Source organism: Vicia villosa, linkage group LG5 (assembly GCF_029867415.1).
Source record: "Vicia villosa cultivar HV-30 ecotype Madison, WI linkage group LG5, Vvil1.0, whole genome shotgun sequence".
In the NCBI taxonomy this organism is placed as follows: Eukaryota; Viridiplantae; Streptophyta; class Magnoliopsida; order Fabales; family Fabaceae; genus Vicia; species Vicia villosa.
In genome coordinates, this window is record NC_081184.1 from 39,269,206 (window position 1) to 39,291,798 (window position 22,593).

At 37.8% G+C, this 22,593-nt stretch overlaps 1 long non-coding RNA gene across 1 annotated transcript; it reads left to right on the forward strand.

Moving 5' to 3' along the window:
• Positions 1-14,260: 14,260 nt before the first annotated feature.
• LOC131606538 (uncharacterized) lies at positions 14,261-15,233 on the forward strand. Its single transcript, XR_009284869.1, has 3 exons — positions 14,261-14,668; positions 14,770-14,908; positions 14,996-15,233. It is a non-coding gene; the product is annotated as an uncharacterized LOC131606538 (long non-coding RNA).
• Positions 15,234-22,593: the final 7,360 nt, after the last annotated feature.

Sequence of the window (22,593 nt, forward strand, 5' to 3'; positions counted from 1 at the left end):
AGAGTTAATTTTTTCAATCCATAGTTGATACATTCTTCCCCATTGGAACTAACATCCTTTATCCCCAGCGGATCCCATCTTTCATCAGGCAAATTTTAAGGTTCTCTTGATATTTAATCTTCTTCTACCTTGAATGATCGAAAGGCTAGCGCCAATCTCACCTTCAGGTTTAAGATGATTAAATAGGGGCAGCTGTTGCACCCCAAAATTTGCCCATCCAATTTTTATTTTTAACCGGCCTATGCCTCTTATAATCTCATTCATTAGGTCATAAATAAAGTCATGCATTCATCAATAATCTAGCATGGCATCGAGGATCTTAGTAATAAAGTTTTTTTCTATAGTTTTGAGGCTCTCCTCTTCATTCAAAGGTATCAAGCTACAGTGACCTTTATCAAGATTCCTCAAGAACATCAAGTGTATATGGCGTCATTAGATGGAAACACAACTGCAACTCCTGGAATAAGAGACGAGCTTGTGGATTTTATCAAGGCAATTTTATTGCATATAATGCATTAGTTATTGCTTGAGGTTCAAAGAGAGAGTTTCGTTTGACAATTAAAGTTCAAAGTGAGGTGTTCATTCAAGTCCATGATTTGAAAAGGGTTATTGAAGAAGTGTAAGGATTGTGGATTTAGTAACAAAATACACGAGGAACTCTTTGGAAAGATTTGATTTTTAATGATACAAATATATATATATATATATATATATATATATATATATATATATATATATATATATATATATATATATATATATATATATATATATATATATATATATATATTCAAGGTCATTCCAAGTACATACAACATGTTCAAGCTCATTATCTATTATAAAATCCAATATAATTTACACTATACTAGCCACTGTATTGCACAGAAAGATAACTCTCAGAATTGTTCTTCTAAACTCGACTTCGTCATGGTTTTAAGAGCACTACCATGCGATTGCTTGTGTCCAAAAAAAAACATAACAGCCTTGCACATTTCAAATAAACCGGCAACTAGCAGCGGCCCATAATCACATTCACCACAAGAAAATTGAACCTGTAATCAAAACCACAGCACAATCAGTAGCAGCCAAAAACTGTTAGAGAACCCACACATACACAAATAAACCAATACAAATAGCCCTGCTAATTGAATCATAAATAATCCAGCTTATATATTCAAGACAGTTCCAAACCCTTCAATTATTCAGTTATAAACTTGTATATTCACAAAACAAAATTCAGTTTCACATAACAAACTCCAACCGAAAACCACATAACTACCCCTAACCAACCAATTCGGTTTTCACAACAGTTCTAACAGAATCATAACTGACTTTTACCATTCACCACCAATTTCTAACCAACCTATAACAGAATTCTAACTACCTAAAATCAGTTACAAACTACCTAGCATTCTAACCAAACTCTAACAGAACTATCTAACAAAATGAGAAGGGGAAGAACTAACCTGCAATTGCTATATAACAGAGCACTGTTCCATTCTTCAGAGGCTCCCACCATTTTCTCAATCCTCCACCACTTCTCCATCATTTTCACCTATGAACTTCTTCACCATTCACAATCCTCATCTTCTCCACCATTCTCAGCATCTCAACATTCATCATCTTCACTTCTTCATCCCACAACCTCCATCACTCTGCACCATTCTTCATCCTTCTGGATTCATCATTCTTCTCCACCATCATCAGCATCACATCTTCATCAATCTTCAATCATAGTTCGATTCTTCTCAATATTTTTTTTTAGTAATTGTTTTATTTATTTTTGTTATGAATAAGAATCTGAATAACAATTGGATCACACAATCAACCTTGGGCCAGATTCACCATCACACCCCCCTGAGGCCCGGTGTCACGCCTTTTTGGCTAAAGTCTGAACACAAAAAAAACTCATCCGTTGGGCCGAATTGTTCTTCACACCCCCTCGGGCCCATGCCATTTTTTGGCAGCAAAATCACACAAAAACTCCCCCTGGGCCTTGATCTGACTGGGCCTTGCGCCCATATTGCTAGTTGCACTGTTAACCCAGTTTGTACCCCCCCTGTTTCCATTTTTTTATTTAGATTCTATTAGATTCTTTTGCCATTTCTTTTAAGTGATAAAATGCTAATTATTTCCTATTATTTTCTTAGACTTTGACATAATTTTCGACATAAAAAATGATCATAAAAAATATTAGTTTTAGGCTATTTGTTTTAGTCTTTTACTTGATTTGTAATTCAATTTCCTTCATAAAATCAATATAAAAAATAGTAGTATTTTATTTCATTTTTGTACTATATTTTGACTTGTTACTTCATGCTTGTGTGTAACTTTGTACCATTGTGTCATTCTTCATTTTTGTTTCTAATTGTGGCTTTATTTTCATGTCTCCTTTATTCCTAACTTTAGGTAGAAACCATGATAACATTAGGTAGAAATTCCCATTTTGACAATTAGGCTAGTTATTAGGCTAGTTTCCCTTTTCTTTTCCTTTTCAACTTTAAAACACTTAACAAATAGTTGATTTAATTCCCTTTAAAAGATACAAATAAAATACCTAAAAAATGCTTAATAAAGGTCAGACTAATAAAAAGGGAATGGAAACTCTCGTCCCTCTTGTTTAAGGGGGTCACTTGAGTGGAAGTTCCCAATCTTAAAAAACACCAACAAGAGTAATTCGAGTCTCCCTTGTTTAAGGGGTACACCCGAAACGCTCGACAAATCTCTCTCTTCTCTATCTCGCCTCCGAGGAATTCTTTCTCCTAATCGGACACGTTATTTCCGCTCCATTCCAAGCTTAAGACTCCAGAGGTCGAGCTGCGGAGTGCGAATGTAACTGTTCAACTATAAAACAAATAAACAAACAAAAACTAAAGAGCCGAACTACGACGCTCTGATTCCTGAAAAGGATACGTAGGCATTAGGTCGCGGCACCTAAGCGAGCACAACTATTTATAAACCTTTTTTTCCCCGTGTTTCTTTATCTTTCATTTGCATGCACTCCCTTAGCATTAAGCTTTAGATTTATAGTTAATACACCCTTTAGATAGCAACAAACATAGGTGGATACCATCGAGTATGATGGGCGCGAGGGGTGCTAGTACCTTCCTGTGGTGTCGTTTATTTTACCTCCCCGTTTCACTTGGGAGGACGGCACGCTAGACCCTTCACGCGAAATTTGGAAGGAGAATGCGCCCGGGATGGGATGAATTTTGTTTCAGTTCTTCCTACGATATCACACGAACTTTCTTATTGTCCTACGAGTAGGAAAGGGAAAAAAAAGATCTCAACTAAACCCTAGGAGTTTGCTAAGTGTGGGGATTTCACCTAGACTAGAAATTCTGGAGTTCGGGGGGTCGGTTATACATAGGGAAGAGTTTAAGCACCCTACATATCCGTAGTACTCTACGGGAACCTTCTCTGTGTCATTGTGATTATGTTTATTGCTAATGATTGGGAAAGTTTCTCCTTTGTGTTAGGAGAAAGAATTGAATTGATTTAAAAAGACAGACAGACAGACATACAAACTGACTATTTTTGGTATTTTATTAGCTCGCTGAGGTTCCTTGTGAACCTCATGCCTACATATCCCTAGTGGAAGTCAGAGCTTAATGTAATTCGGGGAACTAACTAGGGAAATTAAAAGATTTTTGGTGCCTTGCTTGAAGCTCAAGGTTGAAGCTTTGAATTAAATCTCTGTTTACAATAAAGAGACATGAAGTCATCTTTATAGAGAAGTATTTCTACTATTCCACCACAAACATTAAAAGAGTGACAGAATAACTGAATTCATTCCATTCAAGAGAGGGAGCCTACTTGGTTGATCAAGTATGACAGCCAACATGCCTCTTGAATGAAAGAAGGATGCTCATCCAAATTAGGGAAAGTTAATCACATGTCTGGTTTCACTGCCGGCTCATGTCTTTCAAAATCCTAAATGGGAGACTTAATTAAAAATGAAATGTAATGTTTGTTTGTTTGAATGTGGTAGAGTAGTAAAAATATCTCTCTATAGAGATAAGCTATGTCTATCTACTGTATAAAAGATTTGACTTTAGTTGGCTTGCATGAGGCCCAAGCTTGAGGCTTTTTGATTGTTTTTATTGACTTTGGGAGATAACTCTACTGCGGAGAATTTTAATTAAGGAGTTTTTATGTTCTGTACAAAGCCAAGAATTGAGGCTGACTCTAGTTGGAGAGTGTTTATTTGATGGATTTTATTTGGTGTTCTGTACAAAGCCCAGAATTGTGGCTGACTCTTTTTAGGGAGACTTTATTTGTGTGTCTTGTACAAAGCCCAAGGTTGTGGCTAACTGTTGAGGATAACTGAGTTTTTTAAGGCTATGGATGACTCTATTTGTGTGCCTTGTACAAAGCCCAAGGTTGTGGTTGACTCTTAACTGAGGAAATTATTAATTTGTGCCTTGTATGAAGCCCAAGGTTGTGGCTACTCTAGCTAGGTAAAGATTATTTTCTGCCTTGTACAAAGCCCAAGGTTGTGGCGGACTCTTAAAGAAACTGATTATGGAAGACTCTATGGGGAAAAGATCCTTGAGATTAGGAATCTTTGACACAGGGATATATGGTTTATCTGCCTTGTACAAAGCTCAAGGTTGCGGCTACTAAAAAGGAAAGACTCACTGGGGGAGTTTTATTTTGCTAGAGGTTTTAACAAACTAATTATTTTTATGTTTTTTTTGGAAGCTAACCCTTTCCATGGATTTTGACTCAGCTGGAGAAATAGTCTATTAAAAGACTGAACTTTTGGAGGCTAACCCTTTCCAGGGGTTTTGACTCTTTTTTTTTTTGGGGAATTTATCTCTTAAGAGAATGAATCTTTGGATTTAAAGGAGTGATTTTGGAGGCTGACCCTTTCCAGGGGTTTTTTTTAAAATGAAAGAATGTGTGGAGGCTAACCCTTTCTAGGGGTTTTTGTTAAAATGAATGGCAGAAAGATTATCTAGTGGAGACTTCTTGTTTTAAAGCCCAAGATTAAGGCTGACATTGACTGAGAATTAACAAACATAGATCCTAGACTCTGCTAAGAAAGATTGATGAGGATAAGGGTGACAGAGACTGTCCATGTCTCTCATTCCAAAAAGTGTACTCAATATGAAATTGAGACAATCTTAGCTTGTTTAAAGTCTGGTTTAAAGAATGGAAGAAACTCACCAGGATAGGTTAAAAGGTAACTGAAGACCTGTTCCTATGTTTATAAGAAACCTGATGGGTCCTTGTATACAAGCTCAAGAGGAAGCTGGAAATGCTTTTAAGAAGCCTGTGGGTCCTTGTACAAAGCCCAAGAGGAGGCTAATCGAGGGTTCTAAGGCTTTTACCAAGATGTTTCACCGGGAATAATTCATCTTGGGGGGTTTGAACTACAGATCTCTAATTAGGAAAGAGCCTTCACCAGGAAGACATTCTCAATCCTAGGCCATATTCCTATAATATATATAGTTTAACTGTCCTAGGGTTTACACTCAAACGTAATTCTAAACAATATATAAACAGTTCTATATTTGACAGTAATTTGAATAAAGACTGTAAATTGAAAGCTTGTAAAGCCTAACCTGGATGGAGTGGAGGCCTTTGAAGAAGTATGTACAAAGCCTCAACAGCAATTTTTGTTGTTTTGTTGATAACAATTGAATATTTATTATAAACAGTTAAGGGTTTTTGAAAACAGAAGAAGTGAAGATGGACAAAGGTCACATAGGTATCTGAAGAGTTTCACCGGGAATAATGCCCTTCAAATACCAAAAGAATGTTTTGAAAACAGAAAGGAGATTTTGTAAATACAGTTTTTGAAAACAAACTAAGAAAAGAAAAAGGTGCTGGGACTTACACTCTATTAGAGGCCCACTTGAAAATGATTTACTGCTTATGAAAACAGTTGGAAAGTAATTGAAATGATATAAGGTTTTGTTGTTTGAAAACCTTAATCATCCGTTTAATCGGAGATTGAAAACAGTTTTGAAAATTGACAAAAGTCAACTTAATTAAGGTAAAGACAAAATCTATACCTAATTAAGACCTAAATGATTAGGGTTTTATCATAAAATTATTCACAAAGTAGTTAGGTCAAAACAAAATAAAAATGTATACTTAAAGTATTTAAGAAAACACTTAAAACATACTATTTTAAACCCAATAAAAACACATGAAATAAATAATATTTTTATGATTTTTTGATTATCCACAAAAATAGATATACTAAATGACAAGTGTGTAAAAAATGAAGTCAAAATGAATTAATTTAATAGGTTAATTAATTGGTTAAATTTGTGAAGGAATTAAATGAGAAAAGTGATAAAAATAAGGTTTTTGTCACCTAGAGGGATTGAACTCACGCCCTCCAAGTCACTAACTCAAAATAACACCACTGGGCCAACGCGCGCTTGGTGTTTATAACACACACCCATTTCATTATGTTTCCAAACAAGTGGTAAATCATTGAAAAATAAAAGAAACAAAAAGTCTGGGGCGAGGAGGATTCGAACCCCAGACTTGAGGCATGAGGAGACTAAGGGCGTATGTGGGGCCACTAGGGAAAACGATGAATTCGTTTATAAAACGCATACCATTCAAAATAAAATAAACCTAGCCCATGGATTTGAATTTCGCGCGCCACCATAGTCATCTTCTTCCTCGAGCTCAAAGATTTTCAAATTTCTAACTCTCTGGTTTCTCAACTAAATGGCATGATGTAAACATCAATCTTGCTCTAAATTTCCTCACGAATCCAGATATGTAAGTAACATTTATTTGTATTAACTATAGCTACCTAATTTCTCAGAAAATATGAAGAATATATGAACCCTAAATTTAAAATTAAATGACAAACAAGATGAATAAATGAATGATGATAGAGGGTTTTCAATCCTCTGATGATGCTGAACAAGATAGTATCGAGCTTTATCACAAAGAGTACTTAAATTAAAGAGGTGGAGTTCAAAAACTTACCTCTGAAAATGGAGGTCGTGAGGATGATGAGGAACACCTGGGCTTGTGTGAGTGATCCCAAAAGCTTCCTTGGTACTCAATGATCCTAACTGAATGCTTATTATGGCCTTAATCCTTCTGAATTGCTCTACCCGACACCTTCGATTTGAGCTTCAAGTAGACATGGAGGATGATGAATCTTCAGTTACAGATGAGCTGCAGCCATCTGAACAGCTTCACTATGCCCTAAGGAACGTGTCTGGATGCCTGGCTTTGCTTGAAACCTTCTGAATTGCTCTATGGACCTCCAACTGCAACAGCTCCAAAGTGAATGCAACAATGGTGTTCCTCCACCTACAGAAGTGATTCAGGTGCTTGGATCACCTCAAATGAGCCCCCTTGAGATGTTAGAATGCTTACTTTCCAAAGAGAAGCTCTGGTTTGAAGAAAACGATTCTTCTTGCCAAAGAACTTTGAAAAACCATAAGCATGAGAAGAGAAAGAGAAAGCAAGGAATAGGGTTGCTTTGGTGTGAATTGTATGAAGGATAGCACTTGTATTTATAGGAAAATGGTTCAGTATAGTTGCAGAGGAGTGAGCTTGCTTAGTGAAGTCATTTTGGTTTCTTAAGCATGAAGAAAGTTTGAAAATATCACATATGCAATGATGGGAATTTTGATTCCATTTGATCAATCCCCTAGCCCTCGATTTTGCTTGATCTTAGGGGACAAATCTGAGACAGAAATGAGCTCCAATTGGTTGGGAAGAGATTCCTTTGGTGATTCATCAATTTGCCATAAATTCCTAAATGTAATCATTACATAATCACATGCCTTTGTTTTTCGGAATCTTCTCTAATCCTTATGCAATGATGAAATTGGATGTATGGTGTGCTTGCAGATGTATTAGAGGTCGGGTAGCATCACTTAGAGAAGTCATTTGCACAAAATTGCAAAGTTTCAAATTGCACATGACCTATAATTTTCACTTCAAGTGCCTAACTTTGATCAATCATATCTCTTATCTCAAAATGAATTTGGAGAAGGTTGAGCACAATTTGGAAAGCCCTTAATATGTACTTTGATTCATTAGTTTGGTGTTTGCCCAAATTCTTTAGGGGAATTAGTGAAAAAGTCCCATAAAGTTTGAAGAAAACTAGGGTTTTCTTGCATGTTTTGTGAAGGCAGCCAATTTGAAGCTCCATAACTCTTCAATGGTTGATTTTTAGCCAAAACATTATATGTGTCAAAGTTGTTTATTGGATCAAAATCTACAACTTTCATGTTGGAAGTTTTTTTTAGTTTGTAAGTGAAATTTTGAGAAAATCCCTTCCAAAGTTTGGCAAAAATCACTTGAAAACACTTAGAAAATTTTCTAAGTATGAAAAGTCAAAATCTCCTCTTGTGATGAATCAAAATCTCCTCTTCAAATAAGTGATATGAACGGATTATATTGAGGTAATAGAAACTCTTGAGTCATGCTTTGAGTTTTGGATCCATGTCCTGATTAAAAGTCAACTATCTTGGTGAATTAGGTCAAAAACCCTAATTGTCGACCAGATGAAATTGATGACTGTAGGCCTTGGATTGGGTTGTAATTGTAACACCCGTATAATTTTAATTTTTAATTTAATTTGAATATTAGATTAATAATTATTATTATGGATTTTATGAAAATAAGAGGAAAATGATGGTTAATGGCATTTGGGCCATGTGTGAGATTAGTAAGAAGAGGGGGTGTGGTGCAGTAAAGCCCTTACTAATTTAATATTATTTTTCATAAAATAATTAGAATTGGAGAATTGGGAAAGAAAGAACGTGAGAGAACAGAAGTTGGAACAAGGAACGTGAAGGAGAACCGTAGAGGGAGAGACCAAGAACCAAGATTCTATCTGAGGTAAGGGGAGACTCTCCGTTTAATCTCTTTTATCGTATTATAGGTGATAGTATGGATTAGGAGTATGATTTGATCCATTGATTCTATATTCTGAATATTCATCTGTGTTCATCATTAAAATTAAACTGTTAATCCCTAATAACTGATAGATTTAGGGCATGATGAATAGAATTGGTAGGGAATCATATACTATGGTTATGGATGGATTCGTATGCTGTTTAGATGTGCTTTTCTCTGGTTTTTGGACTCAAAATCGTGGACTGGTATTGTCGCACGCTCGCGAAAAATGAACAGAGTCGCCACCAATATATTTAGGGATTCGAGCAATGCGAGTGATGCAATGCTCAAGATAAGGGTATGTCTTGCTTATCCCTCGTGCGGGAGCCCCAAGCATAGATGTTGGAGAAAGTATTTGCCATCAAACATGGAAGAACCTTGCAAGTTCATCCAATTGAGGAGATCTATTTGTGGTGAAGAAGACCCAATACACGAATCTTAACCAATTGAAATTCTGACAAACGAGGAAGCAACTGGGCATAAGGCCATCAATTTGTTTCTTATATTTTTCTCTCTGTTAACAAGCAAGGGCCACTGGGAAGGAAATCATGAGAAAAGGCAACTGAGATATGAAGTAGAACCTTGAGGATGAGAAGCATTATGAAGAACACTCTTGATTACCACACAGAAGAGGATTCTGACGGAGTCACATAGGAATTTGTAATGCTTTTAGGGATTCGAGCAATGCAAATAATGCAATGCTCAAGATAAGAGTGCGTCTTGCTTATCCCTCGTGCGGGAGCCCCAAGCATATTCATTGAAGAAGTATTTGCTATCAAACATGGAGGAACCTTGCGTGGTCATCAAACTTAGAGAAGTTATCTGTTGTAAGGAAAGACCAAAACACCAACTGAAACACCAACCTCCACGGATACAATTGAGCACAAGAACCTTGAGAATGAGAGGTGCTTCTACAGGAAATTCTTGATTACCTCTTGGAAAGAAGATTCTGACAAAGTTGTTCGAGAATTTGTGGTGCTTTCATTATTACCATACCAACGAGTTCAGACAAGGAGGTAGCCTTCTACAAAACAGGAAATACTGAAAATGAGAATACAGAAGTGAAATGATGATTGCCATAGTTGAGGAGCCTTGACCCCATTTGGGCTTATTCTTTTTTTTTTTTTTGTGATACTTTCTGGAATACGGGCATTCACTTATGCATGAACTCTTCGTTTTATGCGCAGGCCATTTTGAGTGAATGATATTACTTTGGAGTCAATGAGATCTTGGACTTTGTGTTTCATCGCCCTGCAATTCTCAACATCATGGCCAGGTGCCCCGGAATGGAACTCGCATCGAGCGCTGGCATCAAAGTTGGGGGGAAGCTTTTCAGGCGTAGCCGACTCTCGTAGCTCAATCAATTGAAGTTCTAGCAGGCGAGGAAGTAACTGAGCATAAGGCATCGGGACCGGATTGATAAGCCTCTGAGGTATCTTGGGCTTTTTCCCACACATTTGGTCTCCTTGATTCATTCTAGGGGCATGAACATTTTGACGTGGAGGCAATGGCACTTGAAATTGAGGGAGAGCTCCCTGAGGCATCCCATGAGTGAAAAGAGATCCTATTGGAGAGAAGGAATCAACAACTTCTGTTGCAGCAACAGGAACAACATCACCTTCCTTCCTTAATACCGTCTTCAGAACTTCCATGACCAAGCTCAATTGAGTCTTCAACTGACTATTTTCCTCCTTTAGTGCATCCTGATTACGGACCAAGTCTCGCATCTCCAACATAAGATGACCCATTTGTTCCTTCATCTCATCCATTTCCTCACGGAGTTGTTCCATAGTTGATCTTGGCGTTGTGGCGGTGAGAAGTCAAATCTGTTGTTGATCTTGGAATCTGAATAGAAATGGTCCCATAAGTCTTTGAAAGAACCATGAAATGCATGATAGTATGAATGCATGTTTCATTTATGAGAGATCCTAAAGTCTTTTCACACACTTTCATTTTTCTTTTTTGGAATCAAAGCTTCTCTCTTTTTTTTTGTATAGAATATCTTTTCTTTCCTTTTTTGCTTTTCTATTTCCTTTTCTTTTACATATCTTTTCTTTTCTTTTCTTTTCTTTTCTTTTCTCTTTTTTTTTGGAAATAGACTTTAGGATCTTTCATAAATGGAGTGGACAAAGCAATGATGTTATGCAATGCAAAAGCATGGGATCCACGGTCCATATAATCTTAGTAACCACTGTACAATCCTCTGAATAACTGATACAGGTCAAATGTCACAGGATCAAAGGTCCGACACCTTTTTGAATACCAGGAAAACCAATAGTCACCAACAGAACAGAATAGTCACCAACGGTACCTGTCATGTATATCCCACCCTACTCACAGGTGAATCTAGGTCAAGGTAGGTCAATGGCTTCCAGCGTTATCAGTTCTCCTGAAACACCATCATTGTCGCAAATACATGCCAACAACGGTATCTCATTTGAACCTCGACTGGTCGTGGGTCTCATGATCGCAATCAACAGAACCTGACATTCTGTTGGCGTCATGACTATCCACTCTATCCTAGGTATCCTATGTGTCACTCTGGCCTGGGTATTGGGCCTTTTACCTCACAGAACATCCCACCCAACCTGCAAAACAGAACAGAAGACCCCAAGGAACACAAAATATAATCCATATGCATGATGTGCAAACAGAAATAAACATGATATGCAAGCAGAAAAGTAAACATGCAAACATATATACAAGGTATAGACATAAAAACAAATAAACACCCAGTAAATAAACAAACAAACGCAGGCTAGGATCGACTCACTAAGGATGGACCAGCAACAGGTCTAGCAACATCCCCAGCAGAGTCGCCAGCTGTCGCACGCTCGCGAAAAATGAACAGAGTCGCCACCAATATATTTATCCCATAAGGGAAAGGAATATCAGAAAACCTAACAAAGGATAAGAACGGGGTCTTGCGACCAGAGAATCTAGGTACGGGAGTCGGTTACGCGAGGGGAAGGTATTAGCACCCCTCGCGCCCATCGTACTCGATGGTATCCACCTATGTTTGTTTCTATCTAAAGGGTGTGTACTATGTCTATGTCTAAATGCGAAATGAATGCAAAATGTAGGGAAAATAAAGAATTGTACTCGCACGGGCCCTACCCCGCTGCCTACGTATCCTTTTCAGGAATCAGAGTTACCGTAGCTCGGCTAAAGATTTTCTGTTTGTTTTTGTGTTTTTTAGTTGGGCGGAGTTAACGCTCGCGCTCTTGCATAAGGGATCGCCTAGGATGCAATGGAGCGGAGATAACGGTGCCCTTAGGAAGAAGAAAGAGATTGGTTTGTGTCTTTTAGGGTAGATGAGTGATGAACAGTACCCAATACCGGGCCACTCACCACTTTCTCTACTTTGCTTTAGTCTGAACCATTGTTAGATGTTTTAAAGTGTTTTTGGTTGTGTATTTTTTAAGGGAAATTACTCTGCGATTCGAATCACATAAAATGCATAATGATCGAGAAGCAGATTAGGGAATGAATCCCACTCACTTCCATCCCATTATGTAATGCTTGAGAAACAGATTAGAGAATGAATCTCACTCATTTCTCTCCCATTAATTAATGTTTGAGAAACAGATTAGGGAATGAATCCCACTCGTTTCTCTCCCATTAAGTAGTGACCGAGAAACAGACTAGGGAATGAATCCCACTCGTTTCTATGCCACTAAGTGATTGAGAAATAGATTAGGGAATGAATCCCACTCATTTCTCTATCACTTGCTTAATGTGATTCGCATCTTCCGTTTATTAATGTTTTAAAGAGTTGAAAAGAAAAAGAATGCAATAGGGAACTAGATCTAACATTCTAATCTATGTTATTCTAATCTATAAATGGCCCTAAGGTTGAGGATAACTATCCTATCTCAATTCCCCTTAACAAAGAAGGAAGAGTCTAAGGGAACATAGCAAGCAATAGTAAGGAATAAGCAACATCAAAGCAAGAAATGAGAGGCTAAGCATGGAAACAAGAGAGGGAAGCCTCAAGTCAGTAGCAAAACAAGGGATTGAGTGTCCCAAATCAAATACAAAAGCGTCACGGTATCGTACAAAAACATCCACAAGAAGCTACCAAAGTATCGCATGAATCGTTACTTATCAATTAGCGAACAAACATCATTTAATCGAAGCGAAAAGCAAGTGAACACATGGTCTAAGATTGAAGTCAGTAGCAAACTCATTCATTTAGTTCCAATACCCTATGTTAATCTATATTAGTCAATTAGCATGAAACAATACAAAACTCTAACCAAAACTAGACAACACTAGGTTAATACTAGCTAAACGGTTTCAAATTGCGAATGAAGTTAGAAACATGTAATCAAATGGTACAAGTCAGTAGCAAATAGCCTCTACTAGATGCCTAAACACTCACAAAGTCATGCCAAGAAGTTCCACACAAAATTACGGGTCATTTGTACAAGTTACGGTGCGATCGTCAATCAAAACAAGTTATTTACATGTGATAAAGGAAAATCGAGTAAAATGGGAAAACATGATTTAAAATTTTCAATTCCAGGTTTTAGGACCTCTAAACATCCCTTATTATATGTACAAAAAGGATCCAACATTATTGCATGAATGCATTTTAATTTGAGAGCACAAACGTCACAAACATCTATTAAAAACGCATGTTAATCGAGTCGAACAACACTAACCAAATACCAATCAAAACAAAGAATTGGGAATTCATTTTTTACACATGATATCATGGATTAGTCTACAGTAACCATACAAAAATTGGTGATTAAATTCTGATCCTATGGTGTTAAACGAAATTACTTTGCAAAAGCTATCAAAATCAAGAGAAACATGAACATACCAAAGTAAATGATTTATTTAAAATAGCAAACTAGTTTCTAAAAATCTATAAAAAATACCACAATTATTTACACACATAGAAGTATCTAAAACATATTTTTGTTTATTTTTATTTCAATTAAAACTGGTTTATGAATCAAAAGTTATGAGAAAAACAATTTGCAAAGAGAAAAATCTAACAACACAGGGGGGTACAGAAGTAAAACGATGAAGAACTAAACCCAGTTATAAATGCGTTTGGGCCCAAGCTAGGGGTGTGCAGAAAGCAAAAGATGGCACTAAGGCCCAACAGTCATATATTATTGTTATTCAACTGAAAAAAAAGGGTGCATGGGCCTAGAGGAGGTTTGTTAACAGCAATTCGTGACCTGGCCCAAGTCCATCATCAGTGATTTTCTAATTAAATTCAATTGACTAAAATATTATGCTAATTTCTAGTTAGTATCCACTAATATATCAAATCAATGTTAATCATCTAAATCCTAATTCAGATTAATTCAATTAAAACATATGCTAAAAATAAAAATAAAAAATAGAATGGGGAATTAGGGTTCACCTGGTTGTGACCCTTCACATTCCAACGAGAGCTTCTTCTTCTTCCTCCTTTGCGGCTCAGAAACGCGACGGCGTAAATAACTTCCTCCGGCGGAATACTCCGTCCGATTCCACCGCCGTGAGCTAAACCAATCTCACCTCTCGAGTTCCAAATCCTCTCTCTATTTCAGTCATTCTCTCGTTATCTCTCTTCTTGTCTCTTATCTCTCCGATCCAACAAAATAACCGCGAATCATTTACAACAGCTGAACAACGAATGCGAGATTGAAAGGATTAGGAAGCTTGCTCGGAACGAAGCCCGAAGATGGAGTCACGGAGTAACAGAAAAGGAGATTCCACTTGAGACATTGGCGAAATGAACGTAATCGAATACCAGAGGAAATTCCCGGTATGCACGCCTCCTCAACCTTTAAACTCGATCTCTTTCTTCTTCTTTTCAGATTGGCTACGATGATGGAGTCTTGATAATTAACGTTGCCGTTGTTGCAGAGTTTCGGCGATGTTGTGAGATAAAGGTGAAGATCGATGATTCAGTGTGAAAGATTGAGAGAAGGTCAAGATTATTGGAGGTTGGAGATGGTGAAACGTGGATGAATTTGCTATGCGTCAGTTACAGATTCTATCACAAGTGAGTCCCTCTAATCTTCTTCTGATATGTCGATTTGTTCTTTTCTGTTATCTTCCTCCTCTGAATTCTATTATGCTTTTCTGTTAGCTTCTTTTCTGATGATTGTTGGATTGGTGCGTGAAGAGGATATGTGATAAGGGTGGAGATCGTAGAGAGAGTTGAAGAAGGTTGAAGAAGTGTGGTGAAGAAGATGGAGAGAGGTTGAGAGCAATGGTGAAGAAGTGGTGAGGAGTATGATGATTGAAGGTTGATGAGGTGAAGGGGAATTGAAGATTGTGAATGAAGATGGATGAAGAGAAGTGAAGCAGGAATGAATGTGAGGTATCAGGTTAGTTCTATTTCTGTTATTCTGTTATGAGGATTTCTGTTCTAGAATCAGTTAGTGATGGCTGGGGAGTCATAACCGATTCGGTTAGATGTTTATTTAAGTCTGTTAGATTCTGTTACAGGTGGTTAGAACTGAGTTAACTAATAGGCTAATCACAAACTGTATTTTACTGTTATGTTCTGTTGCCTGTGAAACTGAATGGTGGTTATGTGTGAACTGTTTTTGGCTCTTTTTATATATGGCTGCTGCAGGGAGGGTTTGATGGGCTGGCTGCATAAGTATATGTGAGGTTGATTTAGAAGTTGGTTGAACACAATTATGCAGGATTGGTTAATTAGGAGGAAATTAGGAAATCTGTTAGTAGAATTTAGAATTGCTAGTAATTGTAAAAAGGTTCACTGAATGTGCAGGGATTTAATTGGATGTGAAATGGTTTTTTTGAATGTGAATCAGGTTTGGGATTTTGCTGTGGACTTTATTTCTGACTTGGTTTTTTTTTTGTCTGTAGGTATGTTTTGGTATTGGTTCATACAAGTTTGGCTTAAGGTGTAATGGTGGTTCAAGATGCAGGGCTACTGGTTTTCTTGGAATTATTTTGTAATATATGACTTTAATTTGAATTTGATATGAAAGTATAGATGTTGTACGGAACCATGATGGATTTTTTTCGGTGTATTTGAATTTTTGTAATTTGGGCTTTTGTAATGGATAGTTGTATTTGGACTTGGAATGTATGAGCATTGTTCTTGAAGTTGTAATGAAACTTGGAATACTTATGTAATGTAATTTGAATTTGTATCTTTGTAATGAATATTTGAATGGATGTATGAATTGGAATTTGATAGTATGATTCAAACACTTGAATGATGATTGGTGTTCACATGATTTAGGCTTGAAATTCGGATGATAATGAGCAGAAAAATGTATGGATCTTGAATGAATGGTTGGAAAATGATGGACATTGTATTGTAGAGTTTTTTGAAAGGAGTGTTCTTGGTTTTTTGTACGGAGATGTCTCTGAACGGTGAATGAAATTCAAGCCATGTTTGTAAATTATGCCTTGAACGGTGTATGCCCTTTGTACTATGATTAACCTTGAACCAATTACTAACAGTGAGGTCATTTGGACCAATCTCTTGAATCCATCTACCAACCAATGAAGCCATAATTTTAATCCATCAGTCCATGTTGACAAGCAGCAAACAATTTTGAGGACGATCCTGCTTTAAACCAGTTTACTCTTCTAACCGCGGTCACACTCTTAGCAGTTCAACCCCGAAGTATGAAAGGCACTAGTCCACTGCCCTTATTGATGAATAATAACAAGCCCATATGATAAGTAGACCCCGATCCTTTGTGAAGACAACATACGACCCTGCCTTGAAGGAAAACCTTAGCCTGTTCCATGACCCTTGATCCCTTGTCAGATTATTGATTAATGAATGCATGAGTTATGTTAATGCCTTAATGGAGAGATGTACATGAGACTATGAAATGCATAAGTCTAAGCCAGATAAAATTGAAAGGGTAGGACAAATTTGGGGTATGACAGCTGCCCCTATTTAATCGTCTTAAACCTGAAGGTGAGATTGGCGCTAGCCTTTCGAACATTCGAGGTAGAAGAAGATTAAATATCAAATTACCAGAAATTTGTCCTAAAGGGAAGATGGTGTAAGTGTTATCCTTATTTTTTGTTTTGATATCTGCTGGGGAAAGAGATTTCTTTGGTTTTTCTGGTGGAAGAATTTACAATGAGTAATGGATTTGAATGGTGGTAGCTTGTAACGTAGCCTAGGTGCCAATACAAGGTTTTCAAAGGAAGCGGTTGCATGAAATAATGACTGAAAAGATAAGATCTCGTGCGATCTACGACTCAACATCGACTCGACAACAAAAGAGGAAAGGAAAGATCTCGTGCGACCTTCAGGACAAAAACAGAAAAGGATCTCGTGCGACCTAAGACTCGACATCGGGAGAAGACCTCGTACGATCTTCAAAACTGAAAGGAAAAGATCTCGTGCGACCTATGACTCAACATCGGGAGAAGACCTCGTACGATCTTCAAAACTGAAAGGAAAAGATCTCGTGCGACCTATGACTCAACATCGGGAGAAGACCTCGTACGATCTTCAAAACTGAAAGGAAAAGATCTCGTGCGACCTATGACTCAACATCGGGAGAAGATCTCGTGCGAACTTCAAAACTGGAAGGAAAAGATCTCGTGCGACCTATGACTCAACATCGGGAGAAGATCTCGTACGAACTTCAAAACTGGAAGGAAAAGATCTCGTGCGACCTATGACTCAACATCGACTCGACATCGAGGGACAAAAGAAGACATTGTGTCAGACACTCATCAGAGATTGAAGATACCTCGCATCGGCACCGCGGTTGGAAGAAATAGCAGATATCAATCAGAACTTGTAAAGACAACCCTTTGTGTGGGGATGTATTATTGTCTTGACTGGGTGCGGATTTGTATTATCTGGCTTATGCTTTGTATGCATGTTTGAACTTTTCTATGGAGTAATGCTCCATTTTGATGGATATGCTACGTTTTTTAGGATGCAATGCTATATGCAATGAGTACTATATGCAGAGTGCCAAATAAAGGCATTAGTGAGGTAAACACCAGGGAGAATCCCCTTAGTGTTAAGGACCATGTGGAGGTGCCAATAGATATTGGACTTTCATTTGTAAGATGCACTTTTCCTTGACTTGAAGAATGATTTCTGACTTCTCACAATGTGCCACTGCTTGGAGGATTTTCAGCTTAAGGAGATTCCCTTGATTCACCATGTTGGGGATGAGAAATCCAGATAAGGAGCCTTGACTAGGGAAGTAGGATAACTCCTAGGAGAAATAAACTCCTATGCTTGAGGAATGGAACAAACTCTCGGGAGAAATAAACTCGATGCTTGGGGAGAGACCAAGATTCTAGGAGAAATGAACTCCTATGGTCATGGAGCGACAAAAAACTCAGAATTGTGCCCCAAGCTTCGTGACTTATGGAGGAATTTGCCCCAAAGGATCCTTGGAGAGATTTGTCGAATCTCGACGTAACTGCCCCAGATTGGTTGAACTTGAGAGAGATTTCTTGACATGATTGCTCCAGATTGATCAAAGCTTGAAGAGATTTATCGACATGATTGCCCCAGATATGCTGAATTTGAGAGGTCAAACCTCGACTTAATTGCCCCTGATTAGGTACATCTTACTAGAATCCTCAAGCTTTCCTTGTTTTGATGCCAAACAAACATGGGAATAGCTTTACCACACTCAACGGAGTCTTCAAACTCTTCCCCTCAAGGTAATCAAAGAAAGCATTAAGTGTTCATGCCCAGCGGAGTTCTTTTAGAGGAACTGCCCCTTGATGGTCAACATTTGATTTGATTAGCTTTTACTCCTCAGAGTTCTCAAGTCTCTTGTATTTTGACATGATCAAGTTGCTCACTGATTCTCATCCTTGAAAATTTCCTTGATGTTAAGCACATATTTTGTATGCAAAAGGATGTTAATTCTAAGAATGATAATCCTAATGCAAAGTGTATGTTAGTCTTGAAGTTGAAAAACTTTTTATGAAATGAGGTTGCGACCTCTTGTGACTGAATCACTAGTTGACACAACCTCGATTTTTTGCATATGGAAGATAAAGCAAGCATACGATACCAACATGGAGATGTGTTACGCTTCATTGGGAGTCAGTTAAACGCTATCTCATCGGAGTGCGCTTTCAAAATAAACCCTACTTCAATTAGGACTTTTAAGGGTTGTAATTTGGCCGGGTTCACGGTTTTTAGAAAACAAAGGATTTTTAGGCTCAAAATTATTTGTACCCACCCCCTTCGTGATGTTCTTCATTCCTATGTTCAGTTAACTCGACACGAGTGTTCATCCCTCATAAGGAATTTGAAATGGTTGAGGAGTCAATGAGGTTCTTTGGACATGGCAGTCACTTCATCTTGCATTTTTGGTGTCTGATCACACGACTTTGTTCTTTTGATAAGGATTTTTATTTTGTAATCCTTATTTTTCGCTTCTGCTTTCCCTAACTTTTGCCTGGACAAATTCTCTTGAATTTTATTTTGGAGTCCAGCGGGATGCCCTAACTTTTGCCTAAGTCACTTATTTCAAGTTTTTGACTTAGCGGGCTCTCTTTTTTTTTATTCACTTTTTGAACAAGTCGTGTGATCTTGCGTTGCTCTCGATTTGTTTGAAATATTGTGACTGCCTCATTCTTTGATTGATGAGGGATAACCATTGCGGTATTATCATCTTTTGACCTCTTGATGGAATAAGGATAATCATTGCGGTTTTGACATTCCTCAGCCCTTTGAAGGATAACCCTTGTTGTATCCTTAGATTTATACCTTTTTGGTGAGTTTTGAACACTCGATCAAGTTAAATGAACACTACCCTGCCCTAAGGTAAAAATAAGGGTTTTTTTTTATTAGAAAAGAAACTCCTTCTCCAAGGCTCAAAGGGGTTAACGAGGGTCTATCTCCCTTATATCTCCGGTGTTTGGGGATTTGAAACAATGCATGTACATCCTCAGTAGGGTTTTTATTCGAAAACACATGATTAGAGATTTTTCATTTTTATCTTTCATCATTCTCCCTCAGCTTTTTGCATAAGCAAGCAAATAGTAAAGTTGGTATCGTAATGCCAAAACATTTTATGAGTGATAACGAATGGATTACTTCAAGACAAACATAGACAATGTATTATGATTTTCATTCAGAAATTAACAAGTTTTTACATGCTATTGATGCTTAAACACACAAATGAAAAATTACAATGAGAATGCAGTAAGAAACTAAATGGGTGTCGTTGTTGAGGAGACTTTACTCCGTCTGGACTTGTTGAGCTTGAATACTTTCTGCAGTTCCTTCCAAACACTTCAGATTACTTCAAAAGAGAACTTCAACAAAGTCACCCATGAGTTGTAAACTTTTGCCTTACTTTAGGGATTCGAGCAATGCGAGTGATGCAATGCTCAAGATAAGGGTATGTCTTGCTTATCCCTCGTGCGGGAGCCCCAAGCATAGATGTTGGAGAAAGTATTTGCCATCAAACATGGAAGAACCTTGCAAGTTCATCCAATTGAGGAGATCTATTTGTGGTGAAGAAGACCCAATACACGAATCTTAACCAATTGAAATTCTGACAAACGAGGAAGCAACTGGGCATAAGGCCATCAATTTGTTTCTTATATTTTTCTCTCTGTTAACAAGCAAGGGCCACTGGGAAGGAAATCATGAGAAAAGGCAACTGAGATATGAAGTAGAACCTTGAGGATGAGAAGCATTATGAAGAACACTCTTGATTACCACACAGAAGAGGATTCTGACGGAGTCACATAGGAATTTGTAATGCTTTTAGGGATTCGAGCAATGCAAATAATGCAATGCTCAAGATAAGAGTGCGTCTTGCTTATCCCTCGTGCGGGAGCCCCAAGCATATTCATTGAAGAAGTATTTGCTATCAAACATGGAGGAACCTTGCGTGGTCATCAAACTTAGAGAAGTTATCTGTTGTAAGGAAAGACCAAAACACCAACTGAAACACCAACCTCCACGGATACAATTGAGCACAAGAACCTTGAGAATGAGAGGTGCTTCTACAGGAAATTCTTGATTACCTCTTGGAAAGAAGATTCTGACAAAGTTGTTCGAGAATTTGTGGTGCTTTCATTATTACCATACCAACGAGTTCAGACAAGGAGGTAGCCTTCTACAAAACAGGAAATACTGAAAATGAGAATACAGAAGTGAAATGATGATTGCCATAGTTGAGGAGCCTTGACCCCATTTGGGCTTATTCTTCTTTTTTTTTTGTGATACTTTCTGGAATACGGGCATTCACTTATGCATGAACTCTTCGTTTTATGCGCAGGCCATTTTGAGTGAATGATATTACTTTGGAGTCAATGAGATCTTGGACTTTGTGTTTCATCGCCCTGCAATTCTCAACATCATGGCCAGGTGCCCCGGAATGGAACTCGCATCGAGCGCTGACATCAAAGTTGGGGGGAAGCTTTTCAGGCGTAGCCGACTCTCGTAGCTCAATCAACTGAAGTTCTAGCAGGCGAGGAAGTAACTGAGCATAAGGCATCGGGACCGGATTGATAAGCCTCTGAGGTATCTTGGGCTTTTTCCCACACATTTGGTCTCCTTGATTCATTCTAGGGGCATGAACATTTTGACGTGGAGGCAATGGCACTTGAAATTGAGGGAGAGCTCCCTGAGGCATCCCATGAGTGAAAAGAGATCCTATTGGAGAGAAGGAATCAACAACTTCTGTTGCAGCAACAGGAACAACATCACCTTCCTTCCTTAATACCGTCTTCAGAACTTCCATGACCAAGCTCAATTGAGTCTTCAACTGACTATTTTCCTCCTTTAGTGCATCCTGATTACGGACCAAGTCTCGCATCTCCAACATAAGATGACCCATTTGTTCCTTCATCTCATCCATTTCCTCACGGAGTTGTTGCATAGTTGATCTTGGCGTTGTGGCGGTGAGAAGTCAAATCTGTTGTTGATCTTGGAATCTGAATAGAAATGGTCCCATAAGTCTTTGAAAGAACCATGAAATGCATGATAGTATGAATGCATGTTTCATTTATGAGAGATCCTAAAGTCTTTTCACACACTTTCATTTTTCTTTTTTGGAATCAAAGCTTCTCTCTTTTTTTTTGTATAGAATATCTTTTCTTTCCTTTTTTGCTTTTCTATTTCCTTTTCTTTTACATATCTTTTCTTTTCTTTTCTTTTCTTTTCTTTTCTTTTCTCTTTTTTTTTGGAAATAGACTTTAGGATCTTTCATAAATGGAGTGGACAAAGCAATGATGTTATGCAATGCAAAAGCATGGGATCCACGGTCCATATAATCTTAGTAACCACTGTACAATCCCCTGAATAACTGATACAGGTCAAATGTCACAGGATCAAAGGTCCGACACCTTTTTGAATACCAGGAAAACCAATAGTCACCAACAGAACAGAATAGTCACCAACGGTACCTGTCATGTATATTGTAACACCCCATATTTTCTAAATTTAATTTAATTGGAAATTAAATTATTATTTGGAATTATTCAGTATTTTGTGGAATTATTTGGAAAGAAATATGAGATGGGCTATTGGGCCAAGTGTGATGTTAAGGAATTGGGGGGTGCTATGTTAGTAAAGGTCTTGTTCCAATTAAAGTTTATTTTATAAAATAATAAGGAAAATTGGGAAATGGGGAAAAAGAAGAAAGAACGTGAAAGAACAGAGGTTCTGGGGAACACGAAGAACCGAAGGAGAGCTGAAGATGGAGAGACCAAAGATTGAGCACTCTTGGCTAAGGTAAG